Below are 23,310 nucleotides of genomic sequence, written 5' to 3'. Positions count from 1 at the left end.
GGTAGCGTCGGATCACGCCATCACAGTCGCGTTGAACGTTGCCAACACGTGGTTCAGGCAGATGAGGAACTGTGCTGCCTTCGTCACCAAGGATGAAGGCCACTAATTTCCACCAGGATGTGCAAGCGAAGGTACTGGACATGCTTTTTGTTGGAGATCACCTTTTTGGGAAAGTCCTTGACGAGTCCCTACATGCCTTCAAGGTGGAGACGGTCCGTTCCCAGGGCACCCTCCAGCAGCACCACCCTTCTTTTGGCTCCTCCAGAGGAAAGTGGAGCAGGTTTCCAAAGGGTTCTCCTCGTGGTACCGTCAGCCTTCCACATCCACGACTCAAAGCGTACAGAGGTCAATCCCAGGCCTATAGTAGCAGAGGACAGAGTTGCTGTCACCTGCATGGCAGGACGCCAGCACTGAATGAAGCCTGAACCAACCAGGACGTTGAGCCCCCCCCCCCCCCACCCGCGCACTCCGGTGGGATGCCGGCTGACTCAGTACGTCAGCGAGTGGAAAAAGATCAGATGGTGCTGGATGCTCTTGCCCAAGGACATACCCTGGAGTTTCAGTGCAGGTGTCTTCAAATCCCTCCGGTGACGCGTTGGGTGCAGCACATCCCTCAGTTCCTGGAGGAGGAACCCGCCATGCTGGGAAAAGGGGCGATAGAGCTAGTTCCCCAATGACTCAGGGTGGGGGGAGGGTCCATAGTCTATTTTAGATACTTTCTGGTCAGAAAGAAGACAGGGGGATGGAGGCCCATTCTGGACCAACGACGTCTGAACAAATACCTCAAGTCCAAATAATTCAGGATTGTCAGAAGTGCTAGTCCAACTGGAAAGGCGACTTCCTGACGTTGCTGGACCTGGAGATCGCCTACTTCCACATCCCCATCCACAGGAAATACCGAAGTTTCTAGGCTTCGTAGTGCAGGGACAGCAGTACCAGTTCAAGGCCCTACATACTGGCTTGTAGTCAGCCTCCAATGTGTTCACTAAGTGCCTGGCACCAGTGGCGGCCCGTCCACGCCTACAGGGCATACATGTATACCCAAACATGGACGACTGGCTGATTCGTGCCCGCTTGCAGGAGCGGACCCAAGGACACAGAGGACCGTCCGGCTACTAACGAAACTGGGATTCTCTATGAACTATCCAAAGCCCTACTTGACACCATCGCAGAACTTGCTGTTCTTGGGCACCAGGCTCAATACGGTGTCTTGTCTGGCAACTCCGTCGGAGGGGAGGATAGCAGCCATTCTGGGGAAGGTGCAGCGATTGTTGTCGACCGAGGACAGCCACGGTGCGAGACATCAAGTCGTCGCTTGGCTCGTCGTCCTGCATCCATCTCATCTGACTGTGCAGGTTGCAGATGCGACCCCTGCAGGAATTCATGGACGCCCGCTGGATACAGGTGTCCGGAAGCTTCACAGACAAGCTTTCGCTCAACGACTAGTTCCGGCGGGCGATAGTAAGGTGGGGAGTTCACTCCAACATCGCCCAAGGCAAGAGATTTCAGAACCCGCCATACCGGGAGAGTCACCACGGACGCCTCCCTACAGGGATGGTGAGGGCCCACTTGACATCTGCACGCCAGAGGCCTGTGGTTGCCAGAGAAGTATCTTCATATGAACATCCTGGAGCTACGGGCAGTGTTCTGTGCCCTCCAGTTGTTCCTCCCGTCCCTGAAAGGCAAGGCGTTAAGGATCTTCACGGACAACACAACCACCATGTTTTACATCATGGGGAGACACTATCCCCGGTGCTCTCCAAGGAGGGGCAGGGCTTGTGGCGATGGGCCGTCGGACAGGGTATGTTCCTCGTCCCTCTTAACCTGGTGGGGGGTCAAGAACACCATTGCAGACTCCCTCAGCAGGGAACTGTGCTCCTGCCAGCAGTGGGAGCTTCGTCATGATGAGGTGGACCGCCTGTTCGCCGAGTGGGGCAGGCCCGAGAAAGATCTGTTTGCGACAGCAACATAACTCCAAATTCAAGAACCTTGCCAGCAGGTTCCACTGGACGTGGAGCCCGAGGGACACATTCCCCTTTCCGTGGGCAGGACTGTTGCTGCGCGCCTTCTGTCCGTTCCCTCTCCTGCTAAGAGTCATCAACCCACTCGGATGGTGTCTGTGCAAGATCCCAGCATGGCCGCTGCAGATTTGGTATCCGGACCTTCTCAGTCTGTTGGCATCGCCCCTAGTCAAGCTGCTGGTAGATCCGGATCTTCTCACCAGAGAAGGGGGCGCAATCCTGCATCAAGACCCAGGATCGCTGAACCTGAGGGCTTGGCTCCTGCAGCCCTAGTGTTTGGTGGTATGAGCTTCCTGCAGACTGCAGAGAGGTCCTCACCAAGGCCAGGACGTCGTCGACTTCAAAGTGATACGGTCGCAAGTGGAAGCGTTTCGCTACATGGTGCCAGTCGCAGAAGATTACCCCGCTGATGGTCCTATCAAGGTGCATCTGGCAGCTATCTCCCGCTACACCAGGTCTTCGGGAAGATCTTCACTTCGGTAACACCAACTCGTCGGGGGAGTTCCTCAAAGGACTGTTAAGGTTTTCCCCCGGTGAAGGCTCCTGCCCCGGTGTGGTAACTCAATGTGGTGCTGACGAGGCTCATGGGCACCCCTTTCTAGCCTTTGCATAAGGCCCCTCTCGTGTAAGATGGCTTTCCTTGTGGCCATCACCTCTGCCACGAAAGTGGGTGAGATCCAAGCCCTATCCTGAAAGCAACCATACCTGACTTTCCACAACTCTAGGGTGGTGCTGTGGATGCACCCCTCTTTCATGCCGAAGGTTCTGTCAGAATTCCACCGAGAGCCTTTGGTGTTACCTGTTTTTTTTCTTGAAACCTTCATCGGCTGTAAGGGCCTTGCACTCGCTGGACGTTGGTCGTTCCTTGATGTTCTACCCGGGAGGATAGCTCGGCGGCAACGTGCTCGCCTTGGAAACAAGACTACAGGAAGCAACACAGGTTCAATCCCCGGGTCTGCGCTTTGAAACCTGCGAGTATTAAGAGCGTTATAAATACTCAAGAGACATATTCCTGTAACAGCGCCTCGATGCCCCCGGGCTGTGTGAGCGCTTTAAAAATGCAAATAACTACTTGACACGCACAAAGAGTTTTTGGAAGACTTCACAACTGTTTGAACTTTGGCCCTGTGAACCATGGGAAGGCCTTGTCCAAGGCTTCCATCTCAAGGTGGCTCTCCGGCTGCATCATGCATTGTCATCGGTTGGTTCCCGGCTGGTGTGCCACTGCTGGACATCTGTAGGGCTGCTACATGGAGGGCCACGCACACCTTCACAAAGTTCTGAGTCGACTGGGATTGCAGGGAGGGCGGTGGGGGGGGGGATCCAGGGTCGGTCAAGTAAGTGTTACGCATCCTGTTCACTTGAGGTGCGTCTGTTCCAGATGTAAGTGTAATTGCTACCTCCCATGGATGTGTAATGTGATACTGCTATGTATTCGTTATTCATGAGCATGTGAATCCATGCCAGATATCCTTCTGGAGAAGGAGCACGTTACTTACCTGTAACTATTGTTCTCCAGCATGGGTCTGGCATGGATTCATATGCGAACCCTCCCGCCATCCCTTCTGCGGCCCGGGAGAGGACTGTCATTGGATGGGGGCAGTATGACCCAGAGGACAGTGATTGGTTTAAAAGAGATAGACAGTTTGTAAGTGAAACTGGTTTTTCTTTTAGTGAGGATTCCCAACCGAGGTGTATCCATGCCAGACCCATGCTGGAGAACAATAGTTACAGGTAAGTAACTTGTTCCTTATCCCGGTCACTGTTTGGAGTTTTGTCACCTGTATTTTTTTTTCTCCTGCTTATGTTTGTGTGTTCATGCACTGGAAGACTCTTGCTCGAACGTAAAGTATTCGGATTCTAGGAAAGCCCTGTTCCTAAATGCGAGGCTTGCAGTGTTTGTCCTTTCACGCTTACTTAATAGAGGTCTACATACTCTTTGATGCTATGTTTCTCAGATAATGGAGACTTGAATACAGGAATACTTTTTGACAAAGAGTTGTCAAGAAATGGTTCCTTGATCAGTGGTAAGCTGTTCCAAATGTGCACCACTGAATTGATGACTGGTGGACTAGTAATCAGTGCGCAGTCCTTGCTATCGTTCCTCTGCAGCCCAAAGATATCCTTGTTCATTTTGTTCAACACCATCACACACCCGATTTCACCCCCTTGGGACCTCTGAACTGGATGTGCGCTCAAGTAACCCTGCTTTCTTCGAAAAGAACAGTACTGCCTTGGTCCCATATACCATTGTTTGAGGTCAGAAAACTGACTTCCAACATCATCTGAGAGATCTTGTGATTTCCCTGATAAAGTCGAATTCTAAAATCGGAAATTATCGGGATTCAGATTGAGTGATTGAGAACTGGGGTAATACTGTGCTCCTACACATATTCAGGCCCTGCGTTGTTTGTCTTTTTGATTATCTTTCCTGCAACTTAGTCTCCAATTAGTCTATTTGCTCTGCATAGGGTTACTCCTCTTTCCTTCCTTGCCTTGGCTGAAATTTGTTTACTCAACATTCTTTTCTGCCAGCGACGGGCATTCCTTTGTGACTGCTGCATCGATGTGGCTTTCCACAAGATGTATTTTAACATTTAATGCAGCTTGCTTGTTCCACCTTGTGGTAGTTCTGCCACTGTTTTCTCATGCTTTGCTTTTTTTTCCCTCTGTTTGCTTGTTCTGCATTTTGAGTGCCCGGTCACTCGCTTGCTCGAATTTACAGCGTTCATGGCCTTCACTTGCATGTCTCCCACTTCTCTCACAATGCTGTGGATTCTGACTGAGGAGCACATTTTGCAAGGAATACTGGTGTAGTGCTCTGTGCTTGTGAGCGTCTGAAGATCATAAAACCCATTGGAGTGTAATGGGGAGGGCTTGATGCCTGTGTGGGATGGGAGTTTCTGAAGTACCATGGGTTGGGTGTTGGGGTTAGGATCAGGGACGTCCATAGTACTTAATGGGAGGATGGATTCTGTTGAAGGGTCCTTTACTTGCGCTTATTTCAATTTTGGTCATATGAGATGACTGAGATGATTGAATATTTCTCTCTCTTTACTCATCTCCTCGGTTTTATTTCATTTTCATCTTCCGTAAAAGACTCCTCCATTAATGTCTAAAGTCGGGAGGGGCTGCATCAGTGGGGGTGCAGTGTCCTCTTGCTGTGCTGTATCGCTCCCCCTTCCTTTCTTATCGCTCATATTCTCACTCCCCATCTTGCCAACTTTTTTCATTTTCACCCTTTTTCAATTTCTCTTACTTGCCCACTTGCTACATCTCGACCTATCTTCTCCTCGGCCTGATTCTCACATTGCCCTCAGTCTCTGCCCTAATGTTCATAGCACATTTTGTAATGCAACATCCTACCTCTTAACTCCTTTGACATCTCATATATTCATTGTTAAATTGCCACTGTTCTTTACCGGCTGCGGTGGAAAGGGCGGTGCATTTTGTAGTGTCGAGCTGTTTACCTGTTTGGCTCTGGTGGCTCGGGTGATCAGCGCTGCTGTAACGGAGTCGACAGAGTCTCCCAGCCTTTTGTCCCTTCTACAGAGGTGGTGCGCCGCAGAGGTAGGCGTTTTATACAACAGCCATCTCGCTTTAAGGAAGGTGCGCTAGATAAAAGGCCTTCCCGGTGAGAGATCACATAAAAGGGAAAAAAATACATCAGAATTTACTAGACCTTGATTTGCTACGTTATTTGCTGGGAGATTGCAGAGTTGTTCTCTTTGAGTCAAGCTACTGCTCACCCTTTCCACTTTTGATGGCAAGCAGGGAATTGCTGTTTGCTTTTGATTTTGAGTTATTGGGACATTTATGGTTCCTTTTAACCTCCTTATAGGAGGAAACTAACTTGAACTTAGTGGCTGGACTAAGGCAGCTCCTCTAGCTATCGGGCGTTCCCAGGACAGCTAATAAATTATACATATATTTTTGTATATTTTTACATTGTATTCTCTTTTAAATGTGGCAAGAACAGATTTAACCTGCAAATTATTCTTATCCCAACTTTTTCAGTGAAGTTATTACCCTTTGGGCTGCGAGGAATGCTCTCCCCTGGTGGTTACTAATTTATGTACTGGCCTTTTGATTGTGTAAATTCTATCTGGTATCCTTCTATAAACCCTGCGTTTCGATTTTACTTGAGATTTGCTTGTGTTCCAAATGAGGATTTTTAAAGATATTTTAACTTTAGTTTTTTATTTCCTGTGATGTTTCTTAGAGTACTTTATTCTATACTAACTGAATGAAGGTACTACCCTAGGGGCTGCGAGTTTGCTCTCCTCTGGTGGTTAATATTCTAGGTGTGGGTCATTTGAGTCTGTACTCTTATCTCGTATTATTCTATAACCAGTGTGTTCAGATATTAATTTAGAGTGCATGTGCTCTAATTACGGATTCTATATAGACATTTTAACTTTAGCTCTCCATTTCCTGTTGAGCTTCTTAGAGTATTTCTCCTCTCTGTCCCTTTTCTCTTTCTCTTACTGACTAGTACTCTCTAGCGCCTCCTCACTTAATTATGCTGGTGCTGAGAAGTTGCTTTGGATCGGTAGAGATTCAAGAGAATAAGATGATGGAAACACAACAGGTACTTATATTGGATTGTGAAGGGGGGGGGGGAATCTAAGCCCCTATGGAAGAGAATCTTGCCGGTGGTACACCGGTAGATTCAATCCATGAAAGGGGCGAAAATCCTACATCCATAGAGCCCATTAAGGGGAATGAGAGGCCCCCGTCAGTAATACACTAGTCCTTTTGGAGAACTTAAAAGATATAGAAAAATTGGGCTCTACACCTATAGAGGCATGCTCAGTTAATATGGACATGTCTGCCAGTAGGTATGAATGTCTACAGGAAAGTATGCTTGGTACCAAAAGGGTGGTCCGCTTTCATGCATCTACCCATTCCAGGAGGCAGACGTGAGGAAAACAATGAAAGCTAAACGTGGTCCTCCTTTTTGACTCCTTTAGTGGTTGTACAACAGAAAATGTTAAGGGGGAAGTATTTACCTGAAAAGAATTCTACTACTCGTATTTCCCCAGCGGTATTTATATTTGGGGACCCCAAACAAGATATGACGCTGTGTTCAAATTTGCTGAATCCGACTAAATATTCTAGTTGGGGTGATAGATTTAAAGGGATCCCAACTCCATGCCGCCAAAACCTAAATCAAGGAGGCGGGGAGGTGGATATGGACGATTCCTTTATGCAAATTGAAGGCGAGCGTCCCCCAGCCAGCACGATCCTCCCCGCAATGAGAGACAATGACAGACTCTCCCAGGTTGGGAATAAGGCCAAGGTCGAGTGCGGGTGAGCTTAAATGGGAGTTTATCAATCAGAATAGGGCATGCAAAGAACTCTGCAAACTCCGAGAGCGCTCTGTCTGACAATAGCAAAGACAGGCGTATATATTTACAAAAAACGTCATAAGAACCTACACACTATAGGGGGCACAAGTTCAATGGGATTGGGTGGCGACGATTAACTATAGGTGCTGCTGCGATGTGGTTGGCCGTGGCTGGAGAACGTCACTGGTCAGCCTCGTGGGTTGGGCTGGGCCTGGCAGGTTGGCAGAGTTCATCCGGGCGGTGTTGTTGTGCCATCGCGGCCAGTGTCAGAGATGAATGTCTTTTCCTGACTTATTTGCCCTAGGCCATGCACACCGCAGTCATTCAGTCATTGCAATATTATCTTCTTTGGTAAATCTTCCAATAGGTTATTCTACAGGTTAATGCAACACGGGAGGAATGCACCTTGTGAGGGGTCTGATGGTCATTCGTCAGGGCAAGGTTACCAGTGTCCTGTTGACCGGGGCCATAGGTTGAGGGGCTAAGCTTCAGGGCATGGGACGGACGGTACATGCCTCCCTGTCTTGTTAGATGTGGTTATAAATGTGCCGCTGTGTGTTGCCACAGTGTTGGGTGTCCTGATTGCACAGGGCCATAAGTCTAAGATGATTAGGTGGGTTGTGGGGTTTACGAGGGGGCGCCTTTGGAAGCGTGGGTTCAGGCAGGGGTTTACTGCTGTGCTGCAAATAAGCAGGTGGCGGCCCGTGGCCTCGGGTGCTGCAGAGGGGGCTACACATCTTTGAAGAGGCTCCAGTCTAGTTGGGGGAGGTGGAGCAGCGCGGGCCTCTGCTCTCATGCTTGGCAGTCTTTGCAGGGTGGGAGGGGGAATGGCCTTGCACATATTCACAAAGGTATCTCCCTCGTGTTTTGCCGACTTTAGGTAAAAACATCACAAACATTTGAATGCTCTATAATACTTATTCAAATCACTTTTAAAACATGCATTTCAACTTTGCTGAATGTGTCTCGATTATATACAGTCTGGGCACCTTATTCGTACACTATGTTTTAACAACTACAGTATTTAGTTATATGCAAATATATTTGCAGTAAGTGAGGTAGTAGCAGGGTTGGTGGAGTACATAGAAAGTAACCCGCCACTGTTCGTGACGGTGGTGGTACATAAGGGGCTTAGACATACACGCGTGACGAGTGCATTCTCGCACACTCTTCACATGTGCCCTCTGTAGGGTTACATTCGTTTTCTTGTGTACTCTAGCAGCATTAGTTCAGTTATGGCGCGGGACCGCGGGGTGTACGGCTTTCAATGATACATATAAAGAATAATCCCCCGGAATGCTTTTATCACTTGCACACCCCTACAGGGGTGTGGGTCCTTCACGGCTGGTATCATGTACTATAATTACACAATTTTGCAGGTTTCTTTAGTAAACGTGGTTGTATGGAAAGGACAAAGTGGTTTTTGACATTCATATTTTTGGGTACCTTTCTGCTTTCATCAGAAGACCATTCTACAGATCTTCCCATCACCCAGGCCTTGCTGACCGGGTCATTCTGGGAGCAGTGATACACTGCGGAAGGTGAACTGTTACAATGTTAGTGTATTACGCTAGATCATGTCCGTCTTGTTCGTGGGAACGGGCTCGCAGCGGATCTGCCATGGTGCTGCGGCGACAGGGAGAACTGAAACTTTCCGAAGGTGGAGGCCGCGCTACAGTGCGCTGAGCTCACACCATCTTTAGTAGACGAAATGGTTTCTGAGGCCTAGCTAAATTCAATACGTGCGGGCAATGTCCACAGCAGGTGAGCCATCCACCACCTGGGCCCTGGTGGTAAGGAGGGGACGCCCGCTGAGCCATGGCCCTCACCTGGGGTGGAGGTGTAGGCAAGGGGGGGTCTTTTGGACCATTCCTCCCCTACAAAATGGCGGATGCCACGGGGGACATCCTTAAGGAAATCATTGACTTAGAGATGCCGTTGGGGCCCTCACTTTCTAATCATAAGGGTTTGCGGAGTCTGTCTGAGGAGGCTCCAGCTCGAGTACTTTCTAAAAGCATAGGAAATAATACCTTTAGGGGTCATTCAGGTGGTAAGGACGACAACCTCATAATACCAGATCGGGAGACGGTGAATCCTCCTATTGGTGTAAAAGATTGTAATACCCAAACGGAAGGAGTGGGTTTGAATGATCGGTCGGGAACGAGGGATGGATCCACTGAACCTGATAAGGAGATATTGGAAACTTGACCCGCATGTAGGGGTAGTCAGAAAAATCATTCACCCAGAAATGGAGGTGGAGGAGAATATCTATTTCCTCTTCTATCTAACCTGCACATTAGTCTGAACCTGACTCTTAACATCTTGGCTGAGATTCGGGGAAACTCTAGGTGGATCCCTGGCAGGACAACAATCGGCTTTTAACGAATTAATAACACAATTGGCTCTTTTAGAAGGTCTTGTGGAAGGTAAGACAAAGAACGACCACAACATCAAAGAGAATAATTGATTTGATAAACTTAGGGAGGAACAAAATATTAGGCTGGCCACTATGGATGTCAAAATTACCACATTGCTGGAATGTATGCTTACAGGGGACCGCCCAGGCACTTCCGATAGAGTGGCAAGAGACCAAGAAACCCCATGCTTGGGAGGGAAGTTAAAACAAAATAACGAGCATCATGATTGACGGAGGGGTCTTGATAGTCCCTCGGCACTCTTAGATGCAATGGCGATAGTAGAGGGGGGTTGACCAGGAGCCCATCACTGAACCTTCTAATGAGGGGGAGTGTTTGAATATTAGTAGTGAAGACAGACTCTGCCGAAAAGGGGGGTAAAGTGTAAACAAAAATCCAAGTATACGAAGAAAATACCAACTGAACCGGAAGAGGAAACTTCATTTTCGCCAAGACCCTAATTGCAGGGAGAATTACCTCCCAACACAACCAATTATGATATTAATGAGGCGGAAACAAAGGGGGTGGGGAGGCTAGGTTGTTGAAAAAAAACTAAAAATCCAACACAAAAATTAGGGATAGGAATTCAAACCTTAAAGCTATTAGAAACATACCAGCACAATAGGATCAACCAAGTGGTAGTGACACTATTACCAGAATTGGTGAGGGGCCGGATCGGGGGGGGGGAGGTAACAAGGAACACCTACCGACAGGTGGAGATGAAAATATAATCCCTGATACCGGAGAGGGAAATCAATTTAGGGCAGGACAAGATTGCCCCCAAACCAAGCAAACTAAGATGACAGCCTTTGGTAAAATAGTTAACACAAAACATGCTAGAATTTCCACAGGCTCTCAACAAATGAGCATATTGCCGAGTTCGCAGTGATTGGTTCCTGTTATACCCCTGGATATCTCTGTGATTAGTGGGGTACATCCTATGCCCAATAATCAGTGTGGATTAACCCCTAACAATATACGTAAGAGCCCCATAAATACCCAGGTTATGAATACTCGGGAGAAACGGGAATATCCGATAGTAAAATCACCTATATCTAATGTTAAGGAGCAGCAAGTATTTAAATAGCCAGCCTTGATGAATAACACAGGGAAGATCGTTGGCTGGATTAATAACAACAAGGCTGACTCATTGGCTAATTTGAATAGAACGAATTTACTAAAGCTGTTTAAAAAAAAATACCACTACTCCGTTCTATAACAACCGATGATATAGACGCTATAGCTCTCCCAGGTCGTAATAATCACTGAATGCTAAGTAGTTTCCATTCGGAGATGATGGCCGATATGGTACAAGCACAAGAAAAAAACCTTGAGTCCTTGGGTTTGGGTCTGTTAACCTTAGCCAATTCTAAAGAGGCGATTAGCTTCCTGGAATACAAGGAACCCAGCAATATTCAAACAGAACAAACTATACACTCGGAACCTAATACACTTATAAATTCTGATTCGGTATTGACTTTGATCTCTAGTCTCCTTCACGGTCAGGATTGGTCCTGGTTAAAGCCTGCCCTTAAAACCCTGGATACCCTTAGACAGGGATTAGGCTGTCCCTGACAATATTAATATTGACACCATTTAATGGAATTCATGTGGGGGTATAAACTTGAATAAATTCATGAGTAAGTGTGCGATTTACACTCTCCCCCGCATCTATTTATTTCAAGAAACTGATGCTCAATGAAATTCACATGGAAGGCTTTTATACTTTTTCTCATCCAGCTTCTAGGGGTGTAGCAGGGAGGCCGAGTGGCGTTTTGATTATTCACATTGAATGTAATTTGGGGCTTCAATGTAGAATGATTTATAATAGTGAATGGCTCCTAGGTATTGCTTTATTTTCAGGAAATGGATTAGATCCAATTATTTTGCTGAACCTGTACTGGAATCCTCTGAGGGTACCTTGCGAAAAAGTGGAAGACACCCTTGGAGAGATTCTGGGAGACTGGTATGAGAAGGGTTTCAGCGATCGTATTGTGATGGGAGGTGATTTTAACTCTTTGTGCAGAAGGATTTATGTGGAATGAGAGAGGGGCTTTCCGTAGGGTGCTTCATTCTAATCTTAGGAGAGAAATACCATGGGATAAACTTTTGGAGACCTGGGACTTGGGAATGATGGATCACTCCATTGATTGTAACTTACCTAAAAATACCTGGAAGAGGGGGATCTAATGGCTCTAGGATTGATTTCTTTTATGTCTCTAATGCAGGGGTCTCCAACCTTTACGTTAGCTAGAGCTACTTGTAGTGGATGCCAACAGTGGAGAGCTACTAGCGGACGATATCGGGGTGGGGATATTTAGGAGCCTCAGAATTTTTACCAATATTGTTTTGGCTCGATTATTTCCCCTCTATAAACAGATGGAATAACCTATGCCTTCACAAATATATTAAGAACTTCAAAAACCTCATTGTTGCATTATTATTTATTAGTAGCTGTCTCAAAAAGACAGATATTTGTTGGACTACCATACAAATATCCTGTAATTTTTGTGCCCCTTTGCGTTTTATGCAGGCTTTCTACATGCTAGGCACACTATTATTTTCCAAATAAAAAAAGTAATTTCCAAATTGAAAAATGTTGCTTGCGTTCAAAAGTTTTCTTTGAAATGTTTTTTTTTGTCAGACACCACACATATTCTGTTATTTGCCAGTAAGATAGTTCAGCGGGTTGAGCGCTCGCTGCTGCTATCGGAGCGTGATCTGCAGGTCGCAGGTTAAAATCCCAGCAAGGCCAACTCAGCCTTTCATCCTTCTGATGTCGATACACGTACCAATTTCAGTTGGGTGATATTGCATGTAAATATGTGCTCTGTAAAGCGCTTTGGATTAAGGCGCTATATAAATAACACATCATTACTATTTGTTTGCCCCTCTGTGTTTTAGCACAAGATATATTTATAAAGATGTTATATGCTTGGCAAACTGGTTAATCACAAATGCTTCTGTTATGCTGACAGCAGTTTTTAGGAAATTAAACTGTGGGTTCATGGGTGCCAACTTTTGATTTTCACAGGGGCAGAAATATCCCCACCTCAGCCCTAAATATAAGCAAGCAACCAGCCCAACCCATACCCTGGCCAAACACATTGTATAGCCCTTTTTTTATAATGCATTGCAAAAAGTCATACGATTAACAACCTGTAGTTTTGAATATATAACATCTCAGCATCGGTCTGTCAACCTGCTGAACTACCCTGGTAGGCTTCTACTGTACAGCGTGTCTATGGATTGCTTAATGTACTAAAAGTGGGTGTACTTGTGTCATGGAAGTGATTTAAAGTGGAAATGTAAGGTGTGGAATTTGGAAAGAAATTGCACCATTTTTTAAAATATTATTTTGAACATTTCCAGGCGAGCAGCAGTGCTACTGTGATATTTTCATTGCGTGGTCACAATGATCCTGATCCTGCCTCAGCCCCTCCAACATCTCTGGCAAACAAGAGCAGCTTGCTTAAGAAAGACTGTCGTGGGGGCGCACAAGGCCAACTGTGGTACTGCAGACGGCCTGCAGAAGCATAACATGACACTGACATTTTGTCAGTGGATTTACAAGCAGTTCCAAGTGGCACAGTAGCCAAGCTCTCTGCCTGCAATTGGGCCGACTAGGGTTCTGATCCTGAACACGGAACATGGCTGCAAAAACCACCATTAAATAATATAACTTAGGATAAATGTTTATTTTTCGGTATCTTCAGCGCGGGCGACTGAAAAGGCTCAGGCGAGCTACTAGTCGCCCGCGATCGACTGTTTGGCGACCTCTGCTCTAATGGTTGGAAGCAAACCTGTGGTAATTTGACACACTTAGATGTAGATTTGGGTGATCACATTCCACTACTCTTTACTTTGACCCTGGCGCTTCCAGACCTTCAAGTAAGACCAGAGTATATGGGCCTTACAGTTGCAAAACAAGGGAAAACGGTCATTTGGAATACGAATACGGTTAGGAAAGTGAACTCCCTTATTCTGGAGCATTTGGCAATAGTTTCTCATCTAAACCCAGGGGTTGGGGTCCTATTGTCTGGGGGGAATTACTACAATAATATTATGTCTTGCGCCTATAAAATTAGCAAGGCGGGTGGGCTTGCTTTACATAGACCTGAAAACGTAAGCTGGGACTCCAGAAATCCAAACTGAAACGTAAGGATTTGATGATTCTTAAGAAACTTTCCCTTACGTTTAACGAATCTCAAGTGATGAAAAAAAAGATAATTCTGAAACATAAAAACTTTGTCAAGTCACTGAAAATGGACCAATCTTAGAGTCCATCAGCAGATGATGGAAAGGTTATGTAAGGGTAGGGAGGGTAAATTCTGGGCGACTCAACACCACCCTAACCCCCGCTATAGATAGACTGCTGGACTGTCCGATTCAAGCGTAGGATTGGCACACTAATTACACTAAGACATTCGCACTGCCCCCCCCTCTAAAATCTGTAACTGCTTTAGACATGGATCTGGGATCTCCAGTTAAGGGAGAGTGCTCGTTGGACCTTGGGGACATTACTTTGGCTATTAACAAACTTAAGCCGTCTAGAGCGCCATGTCCGGATGGCATACCACCTTTTGTAATAAAGGCGGCACCGGACTTATGGGAAAATTTACTTAAACCCATATTTGATTACATCTTCGAGACCAATACTATTCAGGATTCCCTTATTTAAAAAGGGTGATGTTTATAACCCGAGTAACTATAAACCAATAGCGCTCTTAGATGCGGCTAACAAGGTTTTTGGCATTTCGCTTCTAAGAGACCTCAACAAAGCGATAAGGGTGAACTCCTGCCATAATAAATTTCAGGTCGGCTTCAGAGAAGGTCTGGGAACTAATTTGAATGATAATAATCTGGCCCACATAAGAGACTTGGTTCCTCAGTCTAATATTGGAGAGGTCTTTTTGGCATCTTTAGACCTCTCGAATGCTTGAGAGCTAGATTGTGGTAAAAAATGTTGGCCATGAGGATTCCTCATAAGATTGTTCAGCTCTTGGCCCTTCTACATCCGAATACCTTTGTTAGAGTTCGATTGACGAAGGAAGGTGCTCTGTCGGAGGCCATTGCTACTTTTGTGGGAGTCAAGTAGGGGTGCTTGCGCCAACTCTCCTCAACCTATGTGTGCGATGTGGCAGGGCCCTTCCATTGCACCAGCTAGGCTGGATAATTTGGCTATTGAGTGGATGGCGTTTGCAGATGATTTCATTTTATTGGACCGTACCCCTCGCGGCCTTAGAAGAACGATGGACCTTTTTTTAACATTATGCAGTTGTCAACCTTTCGCCTAATGCATCCAAATCCCGGATTCCGGTACTATCAAAAAAAAAAGAACCATCCAATCCTATATTTGGAGGATGGGTGATGATCTGGTGCAACAGGTACAGGCATTTACATATTTGGGTTATAATTTCACAAATAGGACCAGCCTGAAAATGTGGAAACAGAGCCTGGATGAGAAGGTGGGCAAACTTAAATTGCAAATGAAATTCCCGAAAGTTAGTGTGTACATTTTCATTGCTACCCTTAAGGCGATTCTATCTTGCTAAATGTGAGCCCGGCCTCTTGTATGGCCTAGTTATTTGTACCCATGATAGGAGTTTGAGTCTCAACATTATCCAGTGGAAACTGTGGAAAGAACCTCTTGGTCTATCGATGGCAATCCCTAATGCAGTTATCTTTCGTGAGCTATGCCTCCTATCTCTTAAAGATAGATACCTCTGGAAACAACTATCAGTGTTTAGGAAAATAAGTGATCCTCCCACTAACACACTGTACGAAACTTTAAGTGAGGTAGTAAAAACTGATTCTGTTGTATCAATCAAAGTTTTGTTCCAAAATGATTTATTTACTAACCTCACTAGGTTTATGTACAGTTTAGAAGAGCAGCATCTAAGGAGTCTTGCCTGTTTTAGGATTGGGTACTATACTACTTTGATTTTTCATGCTTGTGGGGGGAAGGTTTTTGGATTCATGCTGCCATTTAGTTTAATTGTAATTTCACTGTTTCGGTTGCACTTTAGTTTTAGCTCTCTCCAGCAGCCTAGTGGCAAGACTAGCCTTGTCGTGGTCCATTTATATTTTGGTCCTTTACTGCTCCCATTTTCCCCGCTCTACCTCAAACCTCAGTGTGAACTAATTTTTTGGAAGGATGAGTTCATTGTACATGTGCTGTTTGGTGCTAGGGACACTCATTTCATGGATTGCATACCAATACACAAGGTACTTAAAAAAAAAAAAAAAAGAAATGTATGCCATGTCTAGTGCTCGGAAACTGTATATTCAGAAATTAATAGTCTTATCTTTTTATGTTTCTATCTTTTTTTATTTTTTATTCAGTTTTTCATTTGGTTTCACATTATTCATTTTGATTTTGATAGGTAAATCGCACACTATTCATTGCTCATATTCTGGTTCTGTTCAGTTTGTCTTTATGAAGAATTTGTGTTACTTACCCTTGCACTTTAGAAAATGAATGCAGTAAAAAAATATGTATGATTTCAACAGCCATGAAGAGTACCTTCAGTGGTCGAGACACGTGTTGGGTGTTTTTTTTATTCTTCACTGAATACATATACAACATTTTTGTTATAAGTTGGAATTGGACTAGTCATTGGCCATTTGAGATATTGTTACTGTTTTGCAATCAGCCTACGTCCATGATGAATGTCGGTATTAGAGATTTTAGCGGAGGTCCCAAATCCACCCTTTTTAGAATGAAACTACCCATCGGTATCTAGTTTACTCTTAAGCTTGATGCATTTATGCTCTGTTGAACGCCCCCAGGCAGAAAATGTTGAAATGGTAAAAATCTGGAATCTACATCAAGCTCTTAATTGCCCCACCAACCTTATTAGACGCAGGAACAAGTGATACCTGATCACTCTGTAAATACCTATTAAAGGGTATTATCAAGAAGAAAGGACTGAGGAGGATCTGAGGGGTACAGTGGCAAATGAGGAACAGTGGGCTCTCGTTACTATTGTGTCAATGGGGCCTTATGATGGACTAAGGACAGCAGAACCCTTTGAATGCCCTTAAGACGTGTGTGTAAAAACACCCTGCGAAAGTGGTATCTGTTTGCCATAAACTGTTTATATATCCACATGTTAATTAGTGTGTGGTGGGAAGTATTCCTCTGCCACTCCGTCCCCATCCATCCAAAAATGTCCCAGGGATTGTCTGGAAAATCTTTGTCTATGGTGGGGTCTATGAACCCAAATCAATGGCTTTCAGATAGTGAATGAAATGTTTTTTTTTTCTTTTCTTAGTTTCTTTTACTGGTTCTTGCAGTTGTCTGGATTAGCAATGTAGATCATGATGCTTGTGAACCTGCTTAGAATCACATGCTGTGCATGTAGGCCGACATCCAGTGGTAAAAGGGACGTCGACATGGGCGTGACTGTAACACAAACCCTAATGTGACGTGCAGTGTATCCAATATTCTTTGTGCATCGAAGTCTCAGATTTTTTTTTTTCTAAAACTAACTAACTAATCGGTTGCACATAATGCAGAGCTCATAAGAGTTTTATATTACTAATTCCTGTTCTTCGCCGGTTTGCTTGCCTCCTACAACTGCTGTTTCACGCCTGAACTTGTCCACTGACGGTCCATCCTTGACTGCTCGAAATCTTTTCTCCATGTGGCTTTGTCCCTCTGGCCCTGCCTTTACAGTAGGGAGAGTGGAGCCCCGTTTGGACTGACTTCTCTTGAGAATGCCTTTTCTCTACCTCTTCTTCTTTCCCCTTTTTTTCGGGCTGTTTGCCGTTTCCCTCTGTTATGGAACAGCTCAGTTTAAATTCTGCCTGTCTTGCAGTGGCAAATTCCCTTGGAAAGACACCCATCGCTGGTGTTATTGGTGTCTCCCTCGTGATCACATGTGTCCCTGTAAAGCCTGCAAACTCTTTTGGCCTAAGTCCCTGAAAGACAGGCGTACGACAGTGGACTGCCTACGCAATGCAGGCCGAGAGTCACTCACCCGCCATCACCTCAGAAGAGGAGCCTGTCGGCAGCCGCGGCTCCTATTTAAAGGCAGTTGACCTAACCGTGGAGCCGTCGAGCTCCCGCGTGTCCATCTCTGGCCTCGACAAGCCTGCCACCGTCAGTGCTATTTGGAAGTCACACCCCGGCGACAGAGACACATACGCATTACCTGCTTTAAAGCACACAACACAAACTTCCCCTGGGAGATCTGTCAAGGAAAGTTTCTACGCCTGCAGCTTGTCAAAATCCCTGGCAGGGGGCTTCCGAACCTCACCATTCGGTGCCCTCTGCGCACCAGCCTATGCATGGCGTGAAGTCTTCCACTTTAGCGTGTGCCCCCACTAAATCTACGGCCTGTCACGGAAGCGTGCGAAAGACGCGCCAAGACTGGTCCACTCGTCAAACCCTCCCGAAGCCTTGGGAGAAGCTTTCTACAGCTAGTTTGCACGTTTCGGACCCCAAGAGGTCTCTAATTTACCCGAAGACTATTCTAAGGCCTCTACTCCTCTTTCCGAGGCCCTGCATCAGGACCCAACTCCACAGCCTTTTCCCCCCTCCTGATCCCTCCTGCTCATGTGGATGGACCTGGGACAGGTTTGAAGCTTGTATGGACAAGATGGCTGAGTTCATTGATTTCTCAGGCCAGTTTGAGGACATTTTAAAAAGACCTGAGGGTGTTGATACCAGTCTTGTCTCTCCACAGGTGCTCAATTTTCATCCCTGTAGCAATTCCATCAGGACCTCCGCCTGCTCTCCCCTATCCCCCCCACTACACTCCAAGCGTGCTACAGTGAAGTTCAGTGGGGTCTCATCCAAGATGTACCGGAACCCGCTCACACCTGCTTTTTTTTTTTTAGCCCTGGGTGCAGAGGTGGCAAGTCACCCAGAATATTCTTAAAAATACCATGAACTCTGACAAAACTGCAAGATGTGCTTTTCTTTGCCCACGGGACCCTTCTCAAATGCCACGCCTGGCTGAAGAATTCAGGGTTTAAGCCGGAAACCCACGCTTCCCTCATAAGTCAGTGAAGGATGCCATCTTTTTTGGGAAAGTGGTCTATGAGGCCTTGGAAACCATCAAGGAGGCGCACAAGCCCTTAAAAACGCTCAATCAGATCTCTGTCAAGCCCTTTGTCCAGCAATGATGTTTCAACACCCGCCAGCCTTTTCGCGCGCAGTCTTTCTCCCGCTCTCCACATTAACAGTATGGATCGAGGGGGATCCAACTGGGCTTCCAGACAGGACTCCTCCAGTGGTTTTCAATCTCCACAACAAAGAGGGTTTTGACGAGGCACATGCGGAGGTAGAAACTCTGCTTCCAGAGGCTTCCCAGCCTCCACATGATTTGACTGTATGGGTCCTTTCCCAAACTGCCCCAGTCGGGGGACGTTTAACATCTTTTACCTACGCATGGGAGGGGATCACATCAGATCAGTGGTACTGAAGACCGTCGCCACGAATACTGCATCAAGTTTCTCTGGCCACCCCGTTACCACCAACCCGGAAACGGAAGACTCATGAGACCATCTGCGTATCCTGTTGGCCTAATTCCAGGTCCTGCTGGAAAAGGGCACCATTGAAATCGTCCCTCAACTCCAGGTAAACAAGGGTATTTATTCAATATACTTCTTGTACCCAAAAAGGATCTAACCATGCACCCTGTGTTAGATTGGTGTCCTGCAAACAAATCTATCAAACCACAGTTCAGGATGCCCACTTTTCAGAAAGTAATCCCGCTGCTGCGGCAGGGGGATTACATGGCCACATTGGACATGAAAGTTGCTTGCTTTCATACTTCAATTTTGCCAGCACACCAAAAGTACCTCAGGTTCAAGATGGAGGACAAGCGCATCATTTCAAAGGTTCTGCCCGTTGGCATTGCCTCCGCCCAGAGTTTTTTTTTTTCTTGTTTTTCTTTTACAAAGTTATTAGCAGTAGCGGCGGCTCCCTGCGCAGGCACTCGATCCCTGTGTATCCTTAACTCGCTGACTGGCTCATAACCGGAGAGGTGTCCGTAACATGCCTGGAGAATACGCAGAAGACAGAAAATCCTAGATTGAATAGGAGATCTACTATCAATCAGAAGTCGTCCAGTCAAGTCAAACAGTTTCTGGGGGCGCTAGTTCGGACAGAAGACAGCCTCGTCTTCCCCTCAAACAAGAGGGTTCAAAACATGCTGTTCCAGATCCATCCTTAGGTAGCCAGTTACCGGGTAACCGTACACAAGGCCATGCGTCTGTTGGGTATGATGGCGTCTTGCGTCTTCCTAATTCCACATGCTCACCTGCGCCCAATGCAGGAGTAGCGCTCAAGCCAATGGTGCCAGGCCAGCGCCAGTGCGACAATCTAGTGGTTGTGAAAGATTTCTTTCAGTCTCTGCAGTAATGGTCAAAGTAAAACCTCTGCAGGGGAAAACCTTTACCACACCTGCAGTGGATGCCACTCTAACCACAGACTTATCTCTTTCTGGGTGGGGAGCTCACCTCCTTCAACAGCGTCCAATCGCATCAATCTGTTGGAACTGCTTGCAGTGTTCCAAGCCCTAAAGTCTTCCAAGCACATCTGCAGGGGAAGAAGATTCTTGTCCTTACAGACGGTACCATGGCCATGTACTACCTGAACAAGCAGGGGGGGGGGGGGACTCCCTCTAGGGCTATCCAAACTGTCCCAGAACATCTGGAAATGGGCACTCAAGACATGTTCCTCCTGTCACCATGTTCCAGGGGAACACAATCTTCTGGCATACGTGCCCAGCAGAGATTTCTACCCACCCATAGTGCATGAGTGGTGCTTGCAAAAGCAAATTCTACTAAACGTCTTTGTAGAGTGGGGTATTCCAGACATCGACATGTTCACTCCTGTGGAATACGCCCAATGCCCAGATTCTGCTTCCAGGTACCCACAGAAGCGCCCCAAAGTGAACGGTCTCTGGATAACAGGAGATTTGCCTACCCTCAACCCGCCCCCCCCCTCCCAGCCCCCGATTCCCCTTCTCAACAGGATAGGGCACAAGATGAATCAGGAACTAGGCACGATGATCCTGGTGGCACCAATGTGTGTTCGACAGCGATATGTGCTCCCTTCTCATGGGATGTCAGTCTCCCCTCCCAGGAAACTGCCATGCCTGTACAACATGCTGCCGCGAGACCAGGGAGGGAGAAACACTGCAGCCGTGCCCCCAAACACTCAATTTGCAGCTTGCCTCCTGAAGTCCTAGAGTTTGGACACCTCAAACGCCCTCAGATTTATGGACCTATTTGGGTTGGCATGGAAACCCAACACTAGACATTGTTACTCCGATAAGTGGAAACGCTTTATCTGGTGCAATGCTAAGCATGTCAACCCCATTGACTGCTCTCCTAAAGATAACCTTTATCTAACACCAATATTAGATTCACAACTTGTGTTCAATGCCCTGAAGGTCACCTTGGCCGCTCTTTGCGTATACCACAACCCAGAGCAAGGTTTCATGGTGGAAGATTCCTGTCATTAAGGCCTCTTTGAAAGGGGTAAAGAGACCCCCCTGCACCCCCCCTATTTCCAACCCAACTCCCGGATGGGACTTGAATGTTGTTCTCACAAGATTAATGGGACCACCTTTCGAACCCATGCACAAGGCTAGCCTTAAGGCCCTCACCTATGACTGCCATTTTAGTGGCCATCTCTCCGATCAGGAGAGTTGGTGAACTGTAGGCCCTTTCATTTCAGGACCCATTCGTAACTATTACAAAGACAAGGTGCTTTTGCGCACACCCACTTTTTGCGCCTACATTCATCTCAAAGTTTCATGTGAACCAATCAGTGGAACTTAACAATTTCTTTCAAAACCCCACTAACTTTGCAGAAAGAAGCCTCCATACACTAGATGGTTAGATCCATTTTGAAAAAACAAAGCCACTGAGAGAGACAAACCAATCCTTTGTCTCTGGCAGTTGGTAGAGAAGGGGACCTGGTCTCTAAATTAGCAATTTACAAGTGGATAAATTGCATCACACTGTTACTCTTGCCAAGAGAGATCTACCGTTTATGCCTAGAGCTCACCCTACTCTGGGCACTGGGGCTACCATAGCATTCATGCAAATGTTCCTCTAGATTCCATTTGCAAAGCAGCAACCTGGAGTTCTGTTCATACTTTCACTCAACACTACTGCTTAGACACACTCCATGTCTGATTCTTAAGTGGGACAAGCAGTGCTAAGACATCGCTTTGCTGCTGTTGCTTCACAAACCCCAACACCATCTCCTGGTACTGCTTGCTAATCTATGCACAGCATGTGATTTTAAGAAGATTCACAAGCATCAGAAGACCTGCATTACTCACTGTAATCTATTTCTGATTGTATCTTCTTGGATTCACATGCGCCCACCCTTCCTCCCCTCTTGGAGTCGAAGGAACATAGACATCTTACACCTTCTTTCTTCTGAACTCTTACGGGTTCTGTAAGGCTCCCTCACGGCATAAGAAAAACAACCGTTGGGACCTTGACGTGTTAAGGATTTTGGGTACACTGCACGTCACTTTAGGGATAGTGTTATCACGCCCATGTCAACATCCCTTTTCGATCTTAGAAAAAAGATGCAATACTCTACGATTAGCACTAGATGTCGGACTATATGCACAGCATGTCAACTAAAGCAGAGACCATAATCAGAAATACGTTTATGGTGAGTAATGTATGTCATCTGAAGGGCAGCTAAACAGATATTTTAACTCACTTAGAAGAAGAAAAACATCAGTAGGCCGGTCGGGGTTGCCAGTCAGCCTGGTGGCCAAGGTACAAATGAACTAACTGCTCAGCTTTCAAATAACTTTTTCCCTCCTCTAACCCTTAGAGTATTGAATAAGCCTGTGAAAGCATCACCTGGACCAGTAGAGGCCTTATTCATACGTGTCCTGTCTCCAAACCTCGCAAGGACAGCGGCTCTGAACTGGAAGTTGTAGATTTGAGCTTGAGGGGTAAGTCCCTCCACAAATTTCAACCACTCATTCTTTTGTGTGTTAATTCCCCTACCTCCACTATACCTTTGGCCTCACCTGGAGTGTTTTGCCTAAGTTTAAATTGTTTTCAAACTCAAGATCTGTACTTCACATTTTCGTACATGTATAAAATGCAGTCACTTAAGCTTTGAGCATATAGCATTAAGTTCATCAAAGGGTGGTAGCCTCTGAATTGGGGGGTGCTCTCCTTTTGGACTTCTCTATAACACAGGGTCGTAGTAGAAAGGCTTTGACCTTCGGATGAACAGACACTTTGGATCTGACTCCAGAGTTGACTCCTGGACTGAATGAATGGTCTGTGTGTAATGCTATTGATTGGAAGGCGTGCAAATTTGTCCTTGTAGTCCCTGTCTTTGGAAAAACATCACCAAGAATTTGTGCTTTTGTACCCTAATCAGATGGGGCCATGAGGGTGCTATTGGATGGCTATGCATAGTCCTACTGACCCTAAGCTTCCCATGCAAAGCTCCAAGCTCTCATTCCTCCCCGTTTCTTTATGCAAGTAGGCTGGTCATACTGACGGTTTACATGGAGA

The 23,310-nt window shown here is 46.2% G+C and overlaps 1 protein-coding gene across 12 annotated transcripts in view; it reads left to right on the top strand.

Moving 5' to 3' along the window:
- The window catches only part of KDM6B (lysine demethylase 6B), a 2,050,345-nt gene that overhangs the window by 1,631,175 nt on the left and 395,860 nt on the right, over positions 1-23,310 (top strand). For 11 of the 12 annotated variants that reach the window (XM_069646240.1, XM_069646239.1, XM_069646242.1 and 8 more), the window contains one exon: positions 22,610-22,733. The exons of the other annotated variant lie outside the window; for it this stretch is intronic. The gene's annotated coding sequence lies outside the window, so the exon portion shown is untranslated. The remainder of the gene's footprint in view (positions 1-22,609; positions 22,734-23,310) is intronic. 12 annotated transcript variants of the gene reach the window in all.

Source organism: Ambystoma mexicanum, chromosome 1p, assembly GCF_040938575.1.
Source record: "Ambystoma mexicanum isolate Mex_15411 chromosome 1p, UKY_AmexF1_1, whole genome shotgun sequence".
NCBI classification, from domain to species: domain Eukaryota; kingdom Metazoa; phylum Chordata; class Amphibia; order Caudata; family Ambystomatidae; genus Ambystoma; species Ambystoma mexicanum.
Note: the sequence above shows the minus strand (reverse complement) of the source record. Positions and strands in the feature narration are given on the sequence as shown.